Raw genomic sequence first — 21,654 nt, forward strand, 5'->3', positions numbered from 1 at the left:
AAAAGTGAATTACTGGGACCTTATGAAGATAAAAAGCTTCTGCACAGCAAAGGAAACAACCAACAAAACTAAAAGGCAACCAATGGAATGGGAAAAGATATTTGCAAATGACATATCGGACAAAGGGCTAGTATCCAAAATCTATAAAGAGCTCACCAAACTCCACACCCGAAAAGCAATTAACCCAGTGAAGAAATGGGCAGAACACATGAATAGACACTTCTCTAAAGAAGACATCCGGATGGCCAACAGGCACATGAAAAGATGTTCAGCGTCGCTCCTTATCAGGGAAATACAAATCAAAACTACACTCAGGTATCACCTCACGCCAGTCAGAGTGGTCAAAATGAACAAATCAGGAGACTATAGATGCTGGAGAGGATGTGGAGAAACGGGAACCCTCTTGCACTGTTGGTGGGAATGCAAATTGGTGCAGCCGCTCTGGAAAGCAGTGTGGATGTTCCTCAGAAAATTAAAAATAGACCTACGCTATGACCCAGCAATAGCACTGCTAGGAATTTATCCAAGGGACACAGGAGTACTGATGCATAGGGGCACTGGTACCCCAATGTTCATAGCAGCACTCTCAACAATAGCCAAATGATGGAAAGAGCCTAAATGTCCATCAACTGATGAATGGATAAAGAAATTGTGGTTTATATACACAACGGAATACTACGTGGCAATGAGAAAAAATGAAATATGGCCTTTGGTAGCAACGTGGATGGAACTGGAGAGTGTGATGCTAAGTGAAATAAGCCATACAGAGAAAGACAGATACCATATGGTTTCACTCTTAAGTGGATCCTGAGAAACTTAACAGGAACCCATGGGGGAGGGGAAGGAAAAAAAAAAAAAAGAGGTTAGAGTGGGAGAGAGCCAAAGCATAAGAGACTGTTGAGAACTGAGAACAAACTGAGGGTTGATGGGGGGTGGGAGGGAGGAGAGGGTGGGTGATGGGTATTGAGGAGGGCACCTTTTGGGATGAGCACTGGGTGTTCTATGGAAACCAATTTGACAATAAATTTCATATATATAAAAAAAATGTTGAAAAAAAATAAATAAATAAAAAGGCTATTCTTTTCAAACCTGAAATACAAATTTTAGTCCGTTGAGATCATGACCTGAGCCCAAATCAAGAGTCAGATGCTTAACCACATGAACCATCCAGATGCCCACCTTGTATATTTCTAAATGCCTGTATATCTGCCATCTCCCTTAGAAGGTAAGTATTTGTTTTGTTCACTGCTATATTCCAAGCATAGAGATGGTTCTTAATAAATATTTGTTGAATTTTATTACATAAACTGAGATTTTTAAAGGATTACATTCTTGCTCCAATTCATGAGAGAGTAAGTTGGATAGATCTCCTTGCTCTAAGTTCCTGCAACTTTTTAACTCTTCATAGGACTGTGATTAGTGCTTTAAGAGAGGCACAAATAATGGTGAGAAATTATATTCAGCAGGGGAAAGTCCAGAAATGTTCCATGAAGCATTCCATGACTGACCTTGCAGAATGGGTGGCATTCTAAGCTAAAATGAGGGCAAAGGACATTCTTTGAAGAAGGACAAGAATGAATAGAGGGATTTGCTCAGGAGATGTGACTGAGGATTGGCTCATAGTCTAGATTGACCATAAGGGGCTTGGAAGACTAATGGGAAATGAGGCACAAATGATCAGCTAAGGCTTACTCTGGGGAGCCTTGAATGTTAGGGCGAAAACTTAGTACTTAATTTAGTAGTCACTGGGAAGACATTTGACATTTGCAAGCAAGGGGATGACATGATTAAAGATAGACTTTAGGAAGATTAATATGTCAGTCGCGAGTAGAATGCATTAGGGCTTGGAAAGGGTAGGTGAGGAGACAGTTAGAAAGCTATTACGGTTGTCCAAGTGAGGAGTAATGAGGGCTTCTGTGAGGACTGTGTAAGTGGGAGTGGAAAGAAGGGAAGTGATAAAGAAGACATTGTGAAGGCAGTGGACACAGAATGAATATAAATTGGCAAGTAATATAAGGGGTACTAGACAAGTAGTTAAACATGGTGACAGAGCTTTTGAGCTGGAGTGACTGAGCAAACAGAATCAGAAGAAACTAATTTAGGAGGATCTGATGTGTTCTCTTTCTAGATGTTACATTTCAGGTACTGAGAAGGTCCAACTGGCAGAAAAGCAGCCCCATCTTTGACCCAGGAGGGTAGCAGTTCTCCCAGAATTCTTCTATCTTCTCATTCATGTCCGTAGTGTCCCCTGTGAAAAGCAAAACATGCCGTTTTTTTACGTGATTGTTTCCAAGCCCTGGCGTGACTCACGGGCTACCCAAGATGCAAAAGTCACTTTCTGACCTAGAGGGAAATATTTCTAGGGGTTGTTCTTTGTTTAGGCTCTTTTTTCTTCATCAGATGCAGTTGCACATATCAACTCCGAACTCTTTTCCAAACATCGTTTGTTCCTAAGGAATATTAACTCAGCCATAGTTGCCCTCCTCCCTGCCGCTGCCTTTTATTACCTGGTTCCACCTCAACTAGGTCAGGACAGCTCTACAAAAGTGCCTTAATTGCCACAATGATGGGAACTGAATTAATCCATAGCAGATGAACGAGGATAATGAAATCATTTTCTTTTCTCTCAATGGTCTGTGCAGCATCATCTCTTCTGATACACTTCAGTGTCTGACCTTTTAAACTGACAGGATGTTCACTGCTGAGGCTTTTTAAAGACATCTATCTCTCCACAGAAAAATGGAAGCCAGACATCCAAGACCGACTTATATTTGTCTGTGAATCAAGCTGTCATTTTTGTTCTGCCAGAGTCTGTTATCACGTCTGGACAAGTAATTATTCTCTAGGTTAGGTTCTTACAACCTTGAATTTTTAGGAAAGTCCTTGAGACTGAAAGCAGTCACTTTCTTGCAGCTACAGTCCATGCATATCAGTGAGTTATGTGGTGACTTGGCAGCTATTACTGCTATTAAGCATTTAGTCTATTAAGCACACAATTCTTTTAACTTCGCAAGAGCTTCTAGCCTCCATCTGTTTCGCCCATTTATTAGGATCCCTACTTAGTTCTCCAACTGCATGTAGGCAACTGGCAGCACGCTCCTTGTAAAACAGGTGTAAGCCTGGACAGTGAAGGACACGGATGGGGCAAGAACAATCACAAACTTCTTTATGGTTCCTGTACATTCCAGCTGGAATCATGAAGTAGAAAAGAAGGCCTCCCAATTAAGTACCTGTTTGTGCTGAACACAAGAGAACCCGTTCCTTGCTGCTGAATGGATTATGACCACGGCACAGTGCGGTGGGACTGGCAGAGGACAGACGGTCCCAGGTTCTTTCACAGATGTTAGAAACACACCTCAACACTTGGAACATGGGACCTTATTCAAAATGGTGCAGTTCGTCTAGGTCTCTAAGCGTTCCAAATCAACTCAGAATCCAACGGTTTCCAATGAAAACCTGAGCTCATATTTCAGCGAGAGATTAAATAACATAGAAAGAGAGCAGCAGCTCCCACAGAATTCTGTTTGAGACGGAGAATTGCTAGAATCAAATTCTCATTACCTACTTCTTTTTGGAAGAGAAACCAATTACAAGCAGTTAGGCAGTGGGTCAGTCGTAGTACGAATTTCAGCTTGGTAGTTTGACAAAGACCTTTTGACTATATTTTCAAAAGGTCTCTTTCCTTTGTCATTCTCATTTATGCTTAGAAAGTCACATTCATGGGCAGAAACTCACGCTACCTTTTCCTGCTCCCCAATCCCAATCACCTTGCTTCTGAGGAGGAGGTCATGATATGTAGGATCTGGCACATTGTCCAAAGTTTAAGTCTTTAAACATTATTAATGATATAAAATCGTAGCTCAGCACCTAAAATAAAGATTGTAGGGGACAGGAGGATTGAGTAAGATCAGGTGCTCAGTTTATTTTGCAGATTGATAGGAACAAAGAGGAAAGCAAGCTTTCCAACCTTCAAAGAATGACAGGACAGGAACAGGGGGCTGCAAAGATCCCAGTGCACATCCTCATTTCCAAATGATAATGTGACCCTGACCACTCTCCTTTTCTTCATATTATAGGATGAATGACAGCCATTTCCTCTCCTGTCATTTATGCATGAATGGTCCAAAGAATCTTAGTATTATTAGGTAAAACCCTACTAAAACAAAATATGCTTATCACTAGTTTTTCCGCTACAAATAGTAGAAGGATGCTATATTCAAGGAAATCAAATTGCTCCTAGAGAATTGTACTTTCTTATCTAAAATCTAACTCTCTTTTAAACCCTGGAATTAGATATCTATTATTTATGGGGGTATCCTCAGCTGAATACTTTCAACAGAACAAAGTAAGAATATAGGGCTCTCAATTCATTAAAAATTAGCATGAAACATGATTACTATTATGGCATATCCTTATTAACATACACACTTGATTGTAACCATTGAGTGATATCATTGTGACACAGGTACATGCTTATCAATACTTTCTGGTCCCCAAGGAGGTGACACTTGTGTGGCTCTGCTCTGTCTCCTGCCTCTTAAGACTACATCAAGGACAACTGCCCCTCCCCCCACCCTGCCAGTAGTCCTTGAACTTATAGACAAGTGATTATCAGGGCTTTGCCATTCGTTGGTAAATCAACTGTTGAGTTTGCAGCATTGAGGGACCCTCGTTATTCCTCATGAATAATTATTGTCTGACCAAAAAGTCCAACAGAAACAAGAAGAAAATTTTGTTTTCCTGCACCATATGATCTGAACAATTTGATGTCTGCAACAATATGAGAGACAATTTTCAGTTGCCTTTTAGGCTTAAATTGTACGACACCAGAAAATAAAATGTTTCTTCTTAATCTTCCTATTTTGTAAGCCCTTAGTTGAAGTTTTTCTAAATATTGGACTCCCAAGGCCTTAATTATTCAGAAAGAAAATTCAATTTCTTCAGGAAATTATCTCCCTCTTGCTTTTAGGAATCTGATCTTTGCCAAACAGAAACAATAAATAGGAAATAGTGTGTCTTTTTGAAGCGATTGGAAAAACCAAACGCCATCTTTCAACTTGCCGTGTACATTACCAAGTGGGGACTGTTTTCTACAAAACATTAAAGGATCTTTTCCATGTGTTAGTTGGCTTAATGCTTGGGGGGAAAATCATTGTATTTAGAGAAAAAGTGCATTAATTGAACTCCACAGCATGTCTAATTCAATCCTCAGGAAAATGCTCTATCTCTGCAACATGAGCTGGGGGTGCACCAGTTACATATAAGGTGAGTGCAAACAAATGAACATGCACCTTGAGAGACCATATATTGGTTGGTGCTGCGCCAATAACAAAATTCTCACATAAGCTTCAGGACAGATTCTCTCATAGGCAACTTCAAAAACTATTTTTTTGGTTAAAGCTGTTTTCAGAAAACTGGAGGCACAGAGTAAATGTTATTCCAAGGTTGATATGCTTGAGTTCTACTCCCAGTTTGGGTGCTGTTTCCTTTCTTTTAAAATTCTTTTCCTGAAATATGGTAATGTCTAGAGTGCAGTTGTCTCAAGACACAGACAAACCTGACACAACTACTCTGTTGCCTGAAGTCTGAACTGGGTAGCCCATGCTTATAGTGGGATTCCAGTCCAATATCCTCAAAAGATGTTTCATCCAAGCTGTCCGGATTCAAAGAAGTTATTTTATTACATATCCCTGAGTTTTGCCTAAAGCTGTCTACTCTAGTGGCTGTTACCTAAGCCTATTGTGTAACCATTGCCCTTGGTTTGTGGAAGGACATGTCTGTCTTTGCTCTTGATCCTACCATCTGCCACAGAAGGGAAATTTCCAGGCCAGTGATTACATTTTGCAACATCCACATTTTTACCATCCCCACTATGTAGCAGGCAGAGAGCTATTGTTATAGCACAGGGATTACTGTTTACAAATCTGTCCTGTCCATTGGGGATGGTTCTCTTGGCAGGTGGTGGCTATATCCAGAGGCTGACATTTGGGATTTCCCTATTTTCCCAGGCAGAAGCAGGTTCAGTAGGGCCAGGGAAGTTCCTGACTTAGAACCATGGTGACTGATCCTACCAGGGTGGACAACCCAGTAGTGCTACGCCAGCCACTGGTACAGAAATGCCCTTCTTATCTTTTACAACACTGCCCGCTGTGCTGAAGCACTGAACAGAGCTAAAGGCATTTCCAGATAGTGCTGCCTTAAAAGCAAAACTCCTTCAGAATGCCACCCCTGTGACTTAAAACCTAGCTCCAATAAATAGCTCCACTCCAATCAAGTCAGAGGAAGTCAGTCAACATCTCTCTCTCCACGACACGACACTGGGGGATTTTATAGTAAGTCATAATTCAATCCTTCATTAGAGGAAGAAAAAATGTCAATTAAAAATACCTCAGCCAAGCCATTCCCAGCAGCAATAACAGAAATCTCTGCTGGCTAAACAAGAGGCCACCAGACTGCTATCAGAACCTCTCTGTTTGCTATCATTTTAGACCACAATTAATTTAAAATTTTTACTTCCAAAGTAAAGGGAGGGAATACAATAATCCCAATTTACGTTTTAAATAAAAAGCTTAAGTGGAAAGGGTCCATGGGGAAAGCTCAACCCAGGCCAAAGTAATTCTCATCATGAGGAGAGATACCTGTTTAAAATGCAGAGTCACAGGACAGCCTGGCCTCTCTTCCCATAATGCTTCCTGTGGGCTTAAGAGAATTCTTTTATTTTTTTTCCTTCCTTTTTGGTTTTTAAAAAAGTAAAGTTGGACTTGCAAACACTAGCAGTTACTGCCTTAAAAAAGCAATTCTAAGGAACTGAGAGGCCCTGCTGAAGAAATGCTCTCCAAAAGCGATAGGGAGCAAAGGGATTAAGAAGCAGATCATAAAGCAAAATGTATCCAATATATAAAGCATCCACAAAGGATCTGAGGCTTCCCTCCAGAAGCAATAGGCCAGATCATTCACAGAGGGGACAGGATTGGGGAATTCGCTGGACACAGAAATGGGGGAAGCATCTAAAGCATGTGGTCACAGTAGCATTATTCAAGAGGGTGGTCTGGGTGAGAGAGATTCAACCCCAAGTCACAGGGGGTATCCCACAGGGTACTGGAACAGTACTTGGGGTTCTACTATCTGGAGTAACTCACGAGAGCAGAGCAGGGTCCTTCTCTGTAGTCCCAGAACCAGAACTAGAGTAGCAGGCAAATTAACAGGGTCATTCTTGGGCAGAGTGGGACAAAGGATGGGCAGAGCTAATAAAACTGGGTACAAGATGAAGGCATTGTCAGAGGAACACATTCCCTGATTACATCTTAATGCCCAAATCAAATGAATAGAATACTTATTTGAATTTTTTTGCGGATGATGACAATCACATCTCTTGTTTCTATGACAACATAGATTTCTGTTTCTCATCCCATCCGTCCACCACTTCTGTCTCTTTCACTCTATCTTTATGTATACCCTTGTCTCCGTGTTCCCAAGGGCTCCATCCATGGCCCCCTTTCCATCATACATGTTCCACTTTTATGTTTTTCAGCAATAAATAAATAAATCCATATCAATCCCCCCACACTTTCAAAAACTCTACAGTTACATAACCAAGTGTCTGCCAGAAATCTTCACCTGCTCTTCCTAAGGCACTTGAAATTAAACACCATCCTATCTAAAATTAAGCTGATGCTCTTCCCCTTTCCCTTTACCCTACCCCTCCTAGACAAATTTGCCTTTCTTCTCTATTGCACTTCACAGTTATCACATTATCATCTGCTATGATATAAATTGTTTCCTCCAAAATCCACAAGGTGAAGCTCTAATCCCCAACGTGATGGTATATGGAGGTGGGGACTTTGGGTGGTAATTAGGTTTAGGTGAGGTCATGAGGATGTGGCTCTTATGATGGGATTAGTGCCTTTAAAAGAAGAGACTCCTCAGGGCACCTGGGTGGCTCAGTCAGTTGGGCAACCAATTCTTGATCTCAGCTCAAGTCATGATCCCAGGGTTGTGGGATTGGGCCCTACATCAGGCTCAACACTAAGAGTAGAGCCTGCTTGGGATTCTCTCTCTCTCTCTCTCTCTCTCTCTGCTCCTTTCCCCAGCTTGCTCACATGCTATTTCTCTAAAAAGAACAAATATAAAAACAAAAACAAAAAAAGAAAGAGACTCCAGGAGCTTTCTCTTCTCACTCCCCCATATCCACAAAGAAGAGGTCATGTGAGCACATAGGAAGATGGTGAACACCTGCAAGTCAACAGAAGAAACCTCAGAATAAAACCTTCCTTGCTGACACCTTGATCTTGGACTTCTCAGCCTCTGAAGCTAGGCAAAATAAAGGTCTGTTTCTTCAGTCCCCTGTCTCTGGTATTCTGTTGTGGCAGCCTGAGCTAGTCTTTACCCAGTCTTCTGAGATAGAAACCAAACATTAATTCCAGTCCCTTTCTTCTCACTTACCTTCCATATTTAATCACCTTTGATATTCTCATCCACTACATTTCTCTCTGACTTTCAAATACATCCCTTCTCTAATCCTACTGCCTCTCCTCTAATGCAGCTCATACCATATCTTATCTGAACTACTTTAATAGCCTCCTTCATGATCTCTGTGCTTTTAGACTGTCTGCCCTCTTAATAGTCCCAACCCCATACCTCTCAGTTCTCCAGAGTGGTACCATAGCAATCCCTCCAAAATGCAAATTTGACCATGTTACTAACCCATATAAAACTGAAATGCTTACCAATAGCTTTAGGAGAAAATCTGAGTAATTCAGTACTGTTTTTCTCCTAAACCATACTGCTTGTCATGAATTATAGGTACTGTCATGGTATGAATATATATAATCCCTCTCTAGAATCAGGGATTTTCACTTGCTGTGGTTTAACTCGTTTGTCTCAACTAGTTTTGAGTTATGTTAAAAATTATATGCCTACAGCAAATGATATATCCCAAGTTTTCAAATGATTTTCTTTTTCTATAAGAACAAAGGGAGTAGATACAATATGTATCTCAGCAGAGATAAAACATGTATCTAAATGATCACTTTAGAATATGATATTTATTGTTGCCACTTTTCACTTGCTCCTTCTGCTTTTGTTTTTGTTTTTGTTTTGTTTTATTTTGTTTGAAGTATAGTTGACATACATATAGTTAACACATAACATTACATTGGCTTCAGTTGTACAACATAGTGATTGGACAACTCTATAGGTTATGCTGTGCTCACCACAAGGGTAGCTACCATCTGTCACCATACAGCACATTTTTAAAATATTTTTTCCTTTTTTTTTTTTTTTTTTTGTTTTCTTCAGTGTTGGTTGTGATCTCTCCTTTTTAATTCCTGATTTTATTTATTTGGGTCCTTTCTTTTTTCTTTTTGATCAAACTGGCTAGGGGTTTATCAATTTTGTTAATTCTTTCAAAGAACCATCTCCTGGTTTCAATAATCTGTTCTACTGGCTTTTTGTTTGTTTGTTTGTTTGTTTGTTTCAATATTCTGCTCTAATCTTTAATGTTTCCCATCTTCTGCTGTTTTGGGGTTTTATTTGCTGTTCTTTTTCCAGCTCTTTAAGGTGTAAGATTAGGTTATGTATCTGAGAACTTTCTTCCTTTGTCAGGAAGGCCTGGATTGCTAAATACTTCCCTCTTATGCCTGACTTTGCTGCATCCCAGAGGTTTTGGGTGTTATCATTTCCATTGGCGTCCATGTACTTTTTAATTTTCTCATTCATTCTTTAGTAGGATGTTCTTTAATCTCCAAGTACTTGTTGTCTTTCCAAATTTTCTCTTGTGGTTGATTTCAAGTTTCATAGCATTGTGGCCTGAAAATATGCATGGTATGATCTCAATCTTTTTGAAATTGTTGAGGGCTGATTTGTGTCCCAGTATGTGGTCTATTCTGGAGAATGTTCCTTGTGCACTAGAGAAGAATGTGTATTCGGCTGCTTTAGGATGAAATGTTCTGAATATATGTTAAGTCCCTCCAGTCCAGTGTGCCATTCAAAGCCATTGTTTCCTTGTTGATTTTCTGTTTATATGATCTTCCCATTGTTGTAAGTGGGGTCTTGAAGTCCCCTACTGTTATGGTATTACTGTCAATGAGTTTCTTTATGTTTGTGATTAATTGATTTGTATATTTGGGTGTTTCACCTGGGGGACATATATGTTTACAATTCTTAGATCTTCTTGGTGGATAGACCCCTTAATTATGATATAATGCCCTTCTTTAACCCTTCTTATAGTCTTTATTTTAAAATCTAGATTGTCTTATATAAGTATGGCTACTCTGGCTTTTTATACCCATTAGTATGATAGATGGTTTTCCATCCCTTTACTTTCAATCTGAAGGTGTCTTTAGGTCTAAAATGAGTCTCTTGTAAAGAGCATATAGACAGATCGTGTTTTCTTATCCATTCTATTACCCTATATCTTTTTATTGGAGTATTTAGTCCATTGACATTTAGACTGAGTACTGAAACTTATGAATTTATTGTCATTATGTTGCCTGTAGAGTTGGAGTTTCTGGTGATGTTCTCTAGTCCTTTCTAGTCTTTGTTGCTTTTGGCCTTTTTTGTTTTGTTTCTCTTTTCTCCCCTCAGAGAGTCCCCCTTAAAATTTCTTGCAGGGCTGGTTTAGTGGTCATGAATACCTTTAGTTTTTGTTTGTCTTAGAAACTCTTTATCTGGAGCTTGTGGGCTGGTGAAAACGTGGAGATCCAGGGTGGCAGGAGCACCTGGAGAGACTCTGGAACGTCTGTGCCCTTTCCCCACACTGGGTCCTGTGTATTTTCTCCATCTGGCTGTTCCTGATTTATCTCCTTCTGTAATAAGCCAGTGATCTAGTGAGAAACATGTTTCTCTGAGTTGTGTGAGTTGCTCTAGCCAACTGATGGAAACCAAGGAGGTGGGCATGGGATCCTCCCTCAGAAGCATAGTTTAAAGCCTTACATATTTGAGATTTCGATGGAAGATGGTGCTGTATGAGGACGCTGGGCTCACCTTGTCCTGCTGATCACTTAGATTCCACCTACATCTGCCTAAATAACCCATAAAACTGCCAGAAGAGTAGCATAATGGACTCTCCAGAGCCAAGCATAGACAAGAGGACTACGGAAGAGGGTAGGAAGGGCGGAGAGGTGGTGCGTGCTACACGGACTAATGGGAGGAAGCCGGGGCAGTGAAGGGGCAGCCAGCCTGGCAAAGCAGAGCCCCCGAAGATGGGCCTGCAAAAGCAGAGGGGTCAGACTCTGTGAGTTCTGACAGCTAGTGGGACTTACCAACTGGAATGTTAAAAGTCAACAGCTCTGCTCTTGGAGAGTGGGGAGGGTGAAAGGATGCCAGGAGGGAGAGCTGTTGAGCCCTGGAAGACAGAGCTCACCTTGAAGGAGGAACAAAGGAGCTGGCAAGTACCATTTCCCTCTCCCATCCCCCAGCCGAAAATCCAAAGGGAACCAGTTCCTGTCACTGAACTTACTTGCACTGCACAAATTCCCAATGCTGTGCTTCTGTGGATCCATCCCTCTGATGGGCCTGCCTCTCTCCTGGTGCTGCAGGGCCCCTCCTGTAGGGAACCACTGATGGCAAGGCAAACTAAGCCTTCCCACCCCCCACCCCCTGCCCAGGCACCTTGTGGATGCACCCTGGCTAATACGCCCTTGGCCAGATCCCATTGAAGCAGTACCACTGGCCTGGCAGTGTGCAAGTAGCCCAGACAAGGGCCACACCACTCCACAGTGAGTCATTGGGTCTGACTGCTGCCCTGCCAACCAACACAAGTTACTCCGGACAGCAAAGGGGAAGTGCCCTGCAGTTTGGAGGTACCGCAGGGACTATGCAAAAGGATGAAACGGAAGACTTCTCCTCAAAAGAAACTCCAGGAAGTAGTGACAGCGAACAAATTGATCAAAAACTATTTAAGCAATATAACAGAACAAGAATTTAGAGTGATAGTCATAAAATTAATCACTGGGCTTGAAAAAAGCATAGAGCACAGCAGAGAATCTATTGCTACAGATATCAAGGGACTAAGAAATAGTCATGAGGAACTAAAAACTGCTATAAATGAGGTGCAAAATAAAATGGAGGTGGCCACAGCATGTATTTAAGAGGCAGAGGAGAGAATAGGTGAATTAGAAGATAAAATTATGGAAAAAGAGAGGGCTGAGAAAAAGAGAGATAAAAAAATCCAGGAGTATGAGGGGAGAAATAGAGAACTAAGTGATGCAATCAAACTGAACAATATCCATATCATAGGAATTCCATAAGAAGAGAGAGAGAAAGGGGCTGAAGGTATACTCGAACAATCATAGCTGAGAACTTCACTGATCTGGGGAAGAAAAAAAGAATTGAATCCAAGAGTCATAGAGAACTCCCTTCAGATGTAACTTGAATCGGTCTTCTGCATGACATAGCATAGTGAAACTGGCAAAATACAAAGATAATGAGAAAATTCCGAAAGCAGCTATGGATAAACAGGCCCTGACTTACAAAGGTAGACACATAAAGATAGTAGCAGACTTATCTACTGAAACTTGGCAGGCCAGAAAGGAATGGCAGGAAATCTGCAATGTGATGAACAGAAAAAATATGCAGCCAAGAATCTTTTATCCAGAAAGTGTGTCATTCAGAATAGAAGGAGAAATAAAGGTTTTCCCAAACAAAGAAAAACTGAAGAAATTCACTACCACTAAACCAGCCTTACAAGAGATCCTAAGACGAACTCTGTGACTGAAATGTTGCAGGGACCACAAAGTACCAGAGACATCACTATAAGCATGAAACTTACAGACATCACAATGACTCTGAACCCATATCTGTCAATAATAACACTGAATGTAAATGGACTAAATGCTCCAACCAAAAGACATAGGGTGTCATAATGGATTAAAAAAAAAAAAAAAACCAAGCCCCATCTATTTGCTGTCTACAAGAGACTCATTTTAGACCTGAGGACATCTTCAGATTGAAAGTGAGGGGATTGAGAACTATCTCATGCTACTGGAATTCAAAAGAAAGCTGGAGTAACCATACTTATATCAGATAAACTAGACTTTCAATTAAAGGCTGTAACAAGAGATGAAGAAGGGAATTATATAATAATTACAGGGTCTATCCATCAGGAAGAGCTAACAGTTATAAATGTCTATGTGCCAAATACGGGAGACCGCAAATGTATAAAACAATTACTCATAAACATAAGTAACCTTATTGGTAAGACTGTGGTAATTCCAGGGGACTTTAATACCCCACTTACAACAATGGATAGATCATCTTGACACAGAATCAATAAAGAAACAAGGGCCCTGAATGATACATTGGACCAGATAGACTTGACAGATATATTTAGAACTCTGCATCCCAAAGCAACAGAATATACTTTCTTCTTGAGTGCACATGGAACAGTCTCCAAGATAGACCACATATTGGGTCACAAAACAGCCCTCAATAAGTATAAAAGAATTGAGATCATATCATGCACAATTTCAGACCACAATGGTATGAAACTTGAAATAAACCACAGGAAAAAGTCTGGAAAACCTCCAAAAGCATGGAGGTTAAAGAACACCCTACTGAAGAATGAATGGGTCAACCAGGCAATTAGAGAAGAAATTTAAAAATACATGGAAACAAATGAAAATCAAAATACAACAATCCAAATGCTATGGGATGCAGTGAAGGCAGTCCTGAGAGGAAAATACATTTCTTTTTTTTTTTTTTTATTCAACATTTATTTATTTTTGGGACAGAGAGAGACAGAGCATGAACGGGGGAGGGGCAGAGAGAGAGGGAGACACAGAATCGGAAACAGGCTCCAGGCTCTGAGCCATCAGCCCAGAGCCCGACGCGGGGCTCGAACTCACGGACCGCGAGATCGTGACCTGGCTGAAGTCGGACGCTTAACTGACTGAGCCACCCAGGCGCCCCGGAAAATACATTTCAATCCAAGGCTGTCTCAAGAAATAAGAACAATCCCAAATACAAAATCTAACAGCACACCTAAAGGAAACAAAGCAGAACAGCAAAAAGACACCCCAAACCAAGCAGAAGAGAAATAATAAAAATCAGAGTGGAAATAAAAATCAGAGCAGAAATAACAAAAATCAGAGCAGTAGAGCATTTCTTTTTTTTTAAATTTTTTAAATGTTTTATTTATTTTTGAGACAAAGAGAAACGAGTGTGAGCAGGGGAGGGGCAGAGAGACAGAGAGAGAGAGAGAGAGAGAGAAAGAGAAAGAATCTGAAGCAGGCTCCAGGCTCTGAGCTGTCAGCACAGAGCCCGACACAGAGCTCGAACACACAAACCGTGAGATCATGACCTGAGCTGAAGTCAGACGCTTAACTGACTGAGCCACCCAGGCGCCCCATAGAGAAGTAGAGTATTTCAATGAAACCAAGAGTTGGTTTTTTGAAAAAATAAATAAAATTGATAAACCTCTAGCCAGGCTTCTCAAAAAGAAAAGAGATAGATAAAATCATGAATGAAACTGGAATTATTACAATCAATCCCTCAGAAATACAAGCAATTGTCAGGGAATACTATGAAAAACTATGTGCCAAAAAAATGGACAACCTGGAAGAAATGGACAAATTCCTAAGCATGCACACACTTCCAAAACTCAAACAGGAAAAATAGAAAACTTGAAGTGACCCATAACCATCAAAGAAATTGAATCAGTTATCAAAAATCTCCCAACAAATAAGAGTCCTGGACCAGATGGCTTCCCTGGGGAATTCTACCAGACATTTAAAGCAGAGATAATACCTATCCTTCTCAAGCTGTTCCAAAAAATAGAAAGGGATGGAAAACTTCCAGACTCATTCTATGAAGTCAGCATTACTTTGATTCCCAAACTAGACATACACCCAGCAAAAAAAAAAAAAAAAAAAAAAAAAAAAAGAGAGAGAGAACTACAGGCCAATATCCCTGACGAATATAGATGCAAAAATTCTCAACAAGATACTGGCACACTGAATTCAACAACATATAAAAAGAATTATTCACCACGATCAAGTGGGATTCATTCCTGGGCTGTAGGGCTGGTTCAAAATTTGCAAATCATTCAGTGTGATACATCACATTAATAAAAGAAAAGAAAAGAACCATATGATCCTGTCAATAGATGCAGAAAAAGTATTTGACAAAATTCAGCATCCTTTCCTAATAAAAACCCTCGAGAAAGTCGGGATAGAAGGAACATACTTAAGCCACTTCATAAAAGCCACTTATGGAAAGCCCACAGCTAATATCAACAATGGGGAAAAACTGAGAGCTTTCCCCCTGAGATCAGGAACACGACAGGGATGCCCACTCTCACTGCTATTGTTTAACATAGTGTTGGAAGTTCTAGCATCAGCAATCAGACAACAAAAGGAAATCAAAGGCATTAAAATTGGCAAAGATGAAGTCAAGCTTTCACTTTTTGCAGATGACATGATATTACACATGGAAAACCTGACAGATTCCACCAAAAGTCTGCTAGAACTGATGTGTGATTTCAGCAGGGTCGCAGGATACAAAATTAATGTACAGAAATAGGTTGCATTTTTATACACCAATAGGGAAGCAACAGAAAGAGAAATAAAGAAACTGATCCCATTCACAATTGCACCAAGAATCTTAAAATACCTAGGAATAAACCAAACCAAAGATGTAAAAGATCTGTATGCTGAAAACTATAGAAAGCTTATGAAGGAAATTGAAAAAGATACAAAGAAATGGAAAAACATTCCATGCTCATGGATTGGAAGAATAAATATTGTTAAAGTGTCAATACTACCCAAAGCAATCTACACATTCAATGCATTCCCAGTCAAAATTGCACCAGTATTCTTCTCAAAGCCAGGGCGAGCAATCCTAAAATTTGTATGGAACCACAAAAGACCCTGAATAGCCAAAGTAATAGTGAAGAAGAAAACCAAAGAGGGAGGCATCACAATCCCAGACATTACCCTCTACTACAAAGCTGTAATTATCAAGACAGCATGGTATTGGCACAAAAACAGACACATAGACCAATGGAATAGAATAGAAACCCCAGAATTGGACCCACAAATGTATGGCCAACTAATCTTTGACAAAGCAGGAAAGAGTATCCAATGGAAAAAAGACAGTCTCTTTTACAAATGGTGCTGGGAGAACTGGACAGCAACATGCAGAAGAATGAAACTAGACCACTTTCTTACACCATTCACAAAAACTCAAAATGAATGAAGGGCCAGGATGTGAGACAGGAAACCATCAAAAGCCTAGAGGAGAAAGCAGGAAAAAAAACCTCTCTGACCTCAGCCGTAGCATTTTCTTACTTGACACCTCTCCAAAGGCAAGGGAGTTAAACGCAAAAATGAACTATTGGGACCTCATCAGGATAAAAAGCTTCTGCACTGCAAAGGAAACAATCAACAAAACTAAAAGGCAACTGACAGAATAGGAAAATATATTTGTAAATGACATATTGGAAAAGGACTAGTATCCAAAATCTATAAAGAACTCACCAAACTCCACCCCATAAAACGAATAATCCAGTGAAGAAATGGGCAGAAGAAATGAATAGACACTTCTTTAAAGAAGACATCCGGATGGCCAATAGGCACATGAAAAGATGCTCAACATCACTCCTCACCAGGGAAATACAAATCAAAACCACACTGAGATATCACCTCATGCCAGTCAGAGTGGCTAAAATGAACAAATCAGGAGACTATGGATGCTGGAGAGGATGTGGAGAAACGGGAAACCTCCTGCACTGTTGTGGTAATGCAAACTGGTGTCGCCGCTCTGGACAACAGTGTGGAGGTTCCTCAAAAAATTAAAAATAGATCTACCCTATGACCCAGAAATAGCAGCTAGGAATTTACCCAGGGGATACAGGAGTTCTGATGCATAGGGGCACTTAAACCCCAATGTTTATAGCAGCACTTTCAAAAATAGCCAAATTATGGAAAGAGCCTAAATGTCCATCAACTGATGAATGGATAAAGAAATTGTGGTTTATATATACAATGGAACACTACTTGGCATGAGAAAGAATGAAATATGGCCATTTGTAGCATTGTGGATGGAAATGGAGAGTGTTATGCTAAGTGAAATAAGTCATACAGAGAAAGACAGATACCATATGTTTTGACTCTTATGTGGATCCTGAGAAACTTAACAGAAGACCATGCGGAAGGGAAGGGAAGGGAAAGGGAAAAAAAAGTTAGAGAGGGAGGGAGGCAAGCCATAAGAAACTCTTAAAAACAGAATAAACTGAGGATTGATGGGCGGGTGGGAGGGAGGGGAAAGTGGGTGATGGGCATTGAGGAGGGCACCTTTTGGGATGAGCATTGGGTGTTGTATGGAAACCAATTTGACAATAAATTTCATGTAAAAAATAAAAAATAAAAAAATAAAGCCTTAAGAAATTCTTTATCTTACCTTCTACTTTGAATGACATTCTTGCTTGATAAAGAATTCTTGGTTGCATATTATTCTGATTCCTCACGTAGAATATATCCTGCCATTCCTTTCTGGCCTTCCCAGTTTCTGTAGATAGGTCTGCTGCAGACCTGATCCATTTTCCCTTATAGGTTAAGGATTTTTTTTCCCTTGCTGCTTTCTTAATTCTTTCATTTTCAGTGTGTTTTGTGAATTTGACTATAATATGCCTTATTGATGATTGGTTTTTGTTGAATCTAATGGGAGTTCTCTGTGCTTCCTGGATTTTGATGTCTGTGTCTTTCCCCAGGTTAGGAAAGTTTTTTGCTAGGATTTGCGTACCTAAACCTCCTACACTTTTCTCTTTCTTAATTTCTCTAATTCTTATATTATGCTCTTTTGCCTTAGTTTCCCTTTTTTTTCTGCTTCATTATTCTCCATAATTTTGTCATCTTTATCACTGATTTGCTGCTTTGCTTCATCTATCCTTGTTGCATGGCATCCTTTTGAGATTTCATGTCATAACATTTTTTATTTTGTCCTGATTAGATTTTACTTCTTTTATTTCCACAGAAAGGGATTCTATGCTTTTCTCAACCCCAGCTAGTATTCTTATTATCGTGATTCTAAATTCTAGTTCAGACATCTTGTTTGTATTTGTGTCGATTAAGTTTCTGGCTGTCATTTCTTCTTGTTCTTTCTTTTGGGGTGAATTCCTTCTTTTTGTCATTTTGGAGGAAGAGAAATAATTAACAAAAACTAAAATTAAAAAATTAAAACCAAAAATATCAAAAAAAGAAAGCTAGATACTAGACGTATTTTGGTTTTCTTGTTCAAAGAAGCTTGATAGAATAGAGAAAAAGGGAAAGAAAAGAGAAAAAAAAGAAAGAAAAGAAGAAGAAAAAAGAAAATGTTTAAACATTAAAAAATATACAATAGAATAAAATAAAATAAATAAATTAAAATATAATAAAAAATTTACAAAAAAATATAAATATAGTAAAAGAATTTTTTAATTATGAAAATGGGAAATAGTGTCCAAGAATAAGAAATGAAAAAGAGAAAAAAATGAATAGTCCAGCCAACAGAATTAAATTTGAATGAAATTACATCCAATTTCCCCTAGAACTCAAACCATGAAGCACTCTATTATTCGTACACTAAGCAGGGGGAGAGACTTGTGATCGTCCTCTAGGGCTTGGTTGGCACAGTTGGACTACGTTTGGTGTAACAGCTCCATTCTCTACTAGGTGGTGCTGCTTAGCTTATTGGGGTGGATCTGTGTGGCATGCATGCAGGTGTATGCACAGGTGTGGGACAGGTGAAAATGGCATCACCCAGCTCCCCAGTCTCTAGCATGAGAACTCTGTGCTCTCACCGAATGGCCATCAGGTACCCCTCCTTTGTCTCCAGCTTCCGCCCACTCCCTATTCCACAATGCCCATGACCAAGCTATCAGACTGCCAGGTGGCACTTCTCTCCAGAATTTTAAATCAGATGGGGCTGTGTTTCCAAACCCCTCACTTCTCAGGGTCCTGTAACTTACACTGATCCTCTGGGGGAGGGTCTTGCCAAACAATGTCCAGGTGCTGACTTGCCCCCAGGAATGCTTGTCGGACTGTGCCAGTGCAAAGGGCCAGAGACTGTGTCTGAGTGCCAGCCTGTCACAGAAAAAGTTCACACTATCATGTAGCAGCAGCGGTTCAGGGGACTAGAGCAAATCACAGCCTGCAACGGGCACAAGGCTTCAGCACACCCAAGGGTCCTTGTTCCAACACCAGCAAACGTTGCTGTTCTCTGGGGTCCCCTGGGACCTTTTCCTGTGGGGAGGTCACACACCTCTACCAAATGTCCTCCCAGCAGGGGAACATCTTCTCCCTGTGTGACCCAATGACCCCTCAGACCTTAATGTCTGCTCCTGAGGATTAGCCCATGCCACCAGGGCACCACCAGGTATCAAGCTGTGGAATTTCCAACTCTATGCTCCCCTGCTTATAGAGCCCTAATTGTATTGAAACTCTCTCCTTTCTCCTTTCTCCCTTTCTTTTTCAAACCCTGTGGGTGCTTCCACTCTTTCTTCTTCTCTTCAGCTGCTTTCGGGGTGAGTACTTTTCCTGTACTCTCCCCCCATCTCTGTCCTCTCTCTGCAAACAAAAACAGTTCCCTATCCTCCACAGCTTTTCTATCCCCCAGTTCACCTCTCTGCTGTTGTGTACCTGCCAAGTTCTGTGGCTCAAGTTATGCCAATTGTTGTGTTAATCCTCAGATCAATTTTCTAGGTGTGCAAAATGGTCTGTTGCTAATCTAGTTATATTTCAGAGTTGAGAGAAGCAGAAAATTTCCATGCTGCTCCACCATTCTGGCCTCTCCCTTCATTTTTTTAAATGTTTATTTATTTTTGGAAGAGAGAGAGAGAGAGAGAGAGAGAGAGAGAGGAAGTGGGGGATGGGCAGAGAGAGAGGGAGACACAGAATCTGAAACAGGCTCCAGGCTCTGAGCTGTCAGCACAGAGCTTGATGCAGGGCTTGAACCCATAAACCATTAGACTGGACGCCTAACCAACTGAGCCACCCAGGTGCTACCTTTTATCCCCCCATTTTTTATTGATTTGACTGAGAGAGAGGGGGAGAGGGGGAGAGGGGAAGAGACGGAGACAGAGAGAATCCCAAGCAGGTTCCATGCTCAATGCATAGCCTGATGTGTGTCTCGATCCCAAAATGGTGAGATCATGACCTGAGCTGAAACCAAGAATCAGATGCTTAACTGACTGAGCCACCCAGGCACCCCACCATACAACACTATTACAATACTATTGGCTATATTTCCTATGCCATAACTTTCACCCTCATGACTTACTCATTCCATAACTATAGCCTGTACCTACCACTCCCCTAATTTGACATATTTTAAAAGGCTTACTTGTCTGATCACCACTTACTTTCCAATTTTATCTCTCACTGTATCACCTTGTAAGACTAGATTATTTGTGTTTCCCCAAACATATCACATTTCTTAATATTTTGCTGGCTACTTACGTTGCTCCCTTCACTTAAAATGATATCCTCCCCCAAATTATCCTGGCATTTTTCTATTTGTATTTCAAAATGCAGCTCAAACGTTAACTTCTCTGTATTTTTCTAATCCTTTTCTTTCACTATACTTTTCCATGTTTATTAAACATCTTTTATTTTAAATCAGTATCCTACTACATTGTAATTATTTTGAATGAAGTTTTAATAGATGATGCCCATGACTTTTGATTTGTAGTTGTTTTATTGTTGTTAAATTTATTACAGTTTCTTCTTGAATTCATTGCTTTTTTAGAAGGGTACTACTTCTAATTTCTAAACATAAAAATGATCCCACTTCTTAGTTGTTGATTCCTAACTTAACTGCATTGTAATTAATACATTTTGTATGTCATTGACTACTTGAAATATGCAAAGACTTCTTCTGATCTATCACTTGGTCCAATTTGTAAATATTTTATGTGATCTTCAAAACATTGTATGTTCTCTATTAGCTTAAGAGTCCATAAATAACTACTAAACTCATTTATTTTTTTAAATGCTTTATCTGTAGGTTTCTGATAGAAATGTGTTCGAATCTCCTTTTAGTTTCCATGAGTTGGTTTTGTACATTTTGACTGTGCTATTGGATGCATACAAATTTGTGGTATTGATGTCCTGAGAGATACTGAGAATTGTTTCTTTTATTATGTAAAGTCCTATCTTTTCTACTAATGCATTTTACTTTGGTATATTTTGTAGTAAAATCTTGGATATTTTTTGGGAGATTTATATATACCTATGTCTTTTCCAAACTCTGTATGGGTGTGGCATGTCTTTTGGCTGTGTTTTTTTTTCTGATCAGTATTTTAGAGTGTATGTTATCTCTTAATTTTCAAATTATTTGTGCATTATGAAAAATTATTGGAAGAAAATACGTAGGTATATTTTCTGCCTTTGAATAGGTGAATTTTATCCATTTACAATTATTTTTATTACGCTGTAATTTACTGTTGTATATTTAATGGTTTCAGGAACTTGCTTATACCAGTGCACAAGAAATGACTGTGCACATCTCTTCCTGAGTGTTCTTTTAATGGCATCTGACAGTAGCAGCTTAAAATGGGTCATGGTAGGATTATTAGCTCCACAGAAATAGGCAGATTATAAAAATTAGAACTTTTTTAGAAGAAAATAGTTGTTAAATATTTTCTATCACATTTTTGGATGTATTTGTTATGACTATCTT

General features: G+C 39.8%; 1 long non-coding RNA gene across 1 annotated transcript in view; it reads right to left on the bottom strand.

Moving 5' to 3' along the window:
* Positions 1-1,136: 1,136 nt before the first annotated feature.
* The window catches only part of LOC121031591 (uncharacterized), a 45,590-nt gene continuing 25,072 nt past the window's right edge, over positions 1,137-21,654 (bottom strand). Inside the window, exon 3 of the long non-coding RNA XR_005790787.1 lies at positions 1,137-2,248. This is a non-coding gene — a long non-coding RNA (uncharacterized LOC121031591). The remainder of the gene's footprint in view (positions 2,249-21,654) is intronic.

Source organism: Herpailurus yagouaroundi, unplaced genomic scaffold (assembly GCF_014898765.1).
Source record: "Herpailurus yagouaroundi ecotype Mexico unplaced genomic scaffold, PumYag 141, whole genome shotgun sequence".
NCBI lineage: Eukaryota > Metazoa > Chordata > Mammalia > Carnivora > Felidae > Herpailurus > Herpailurus yagouaroundi.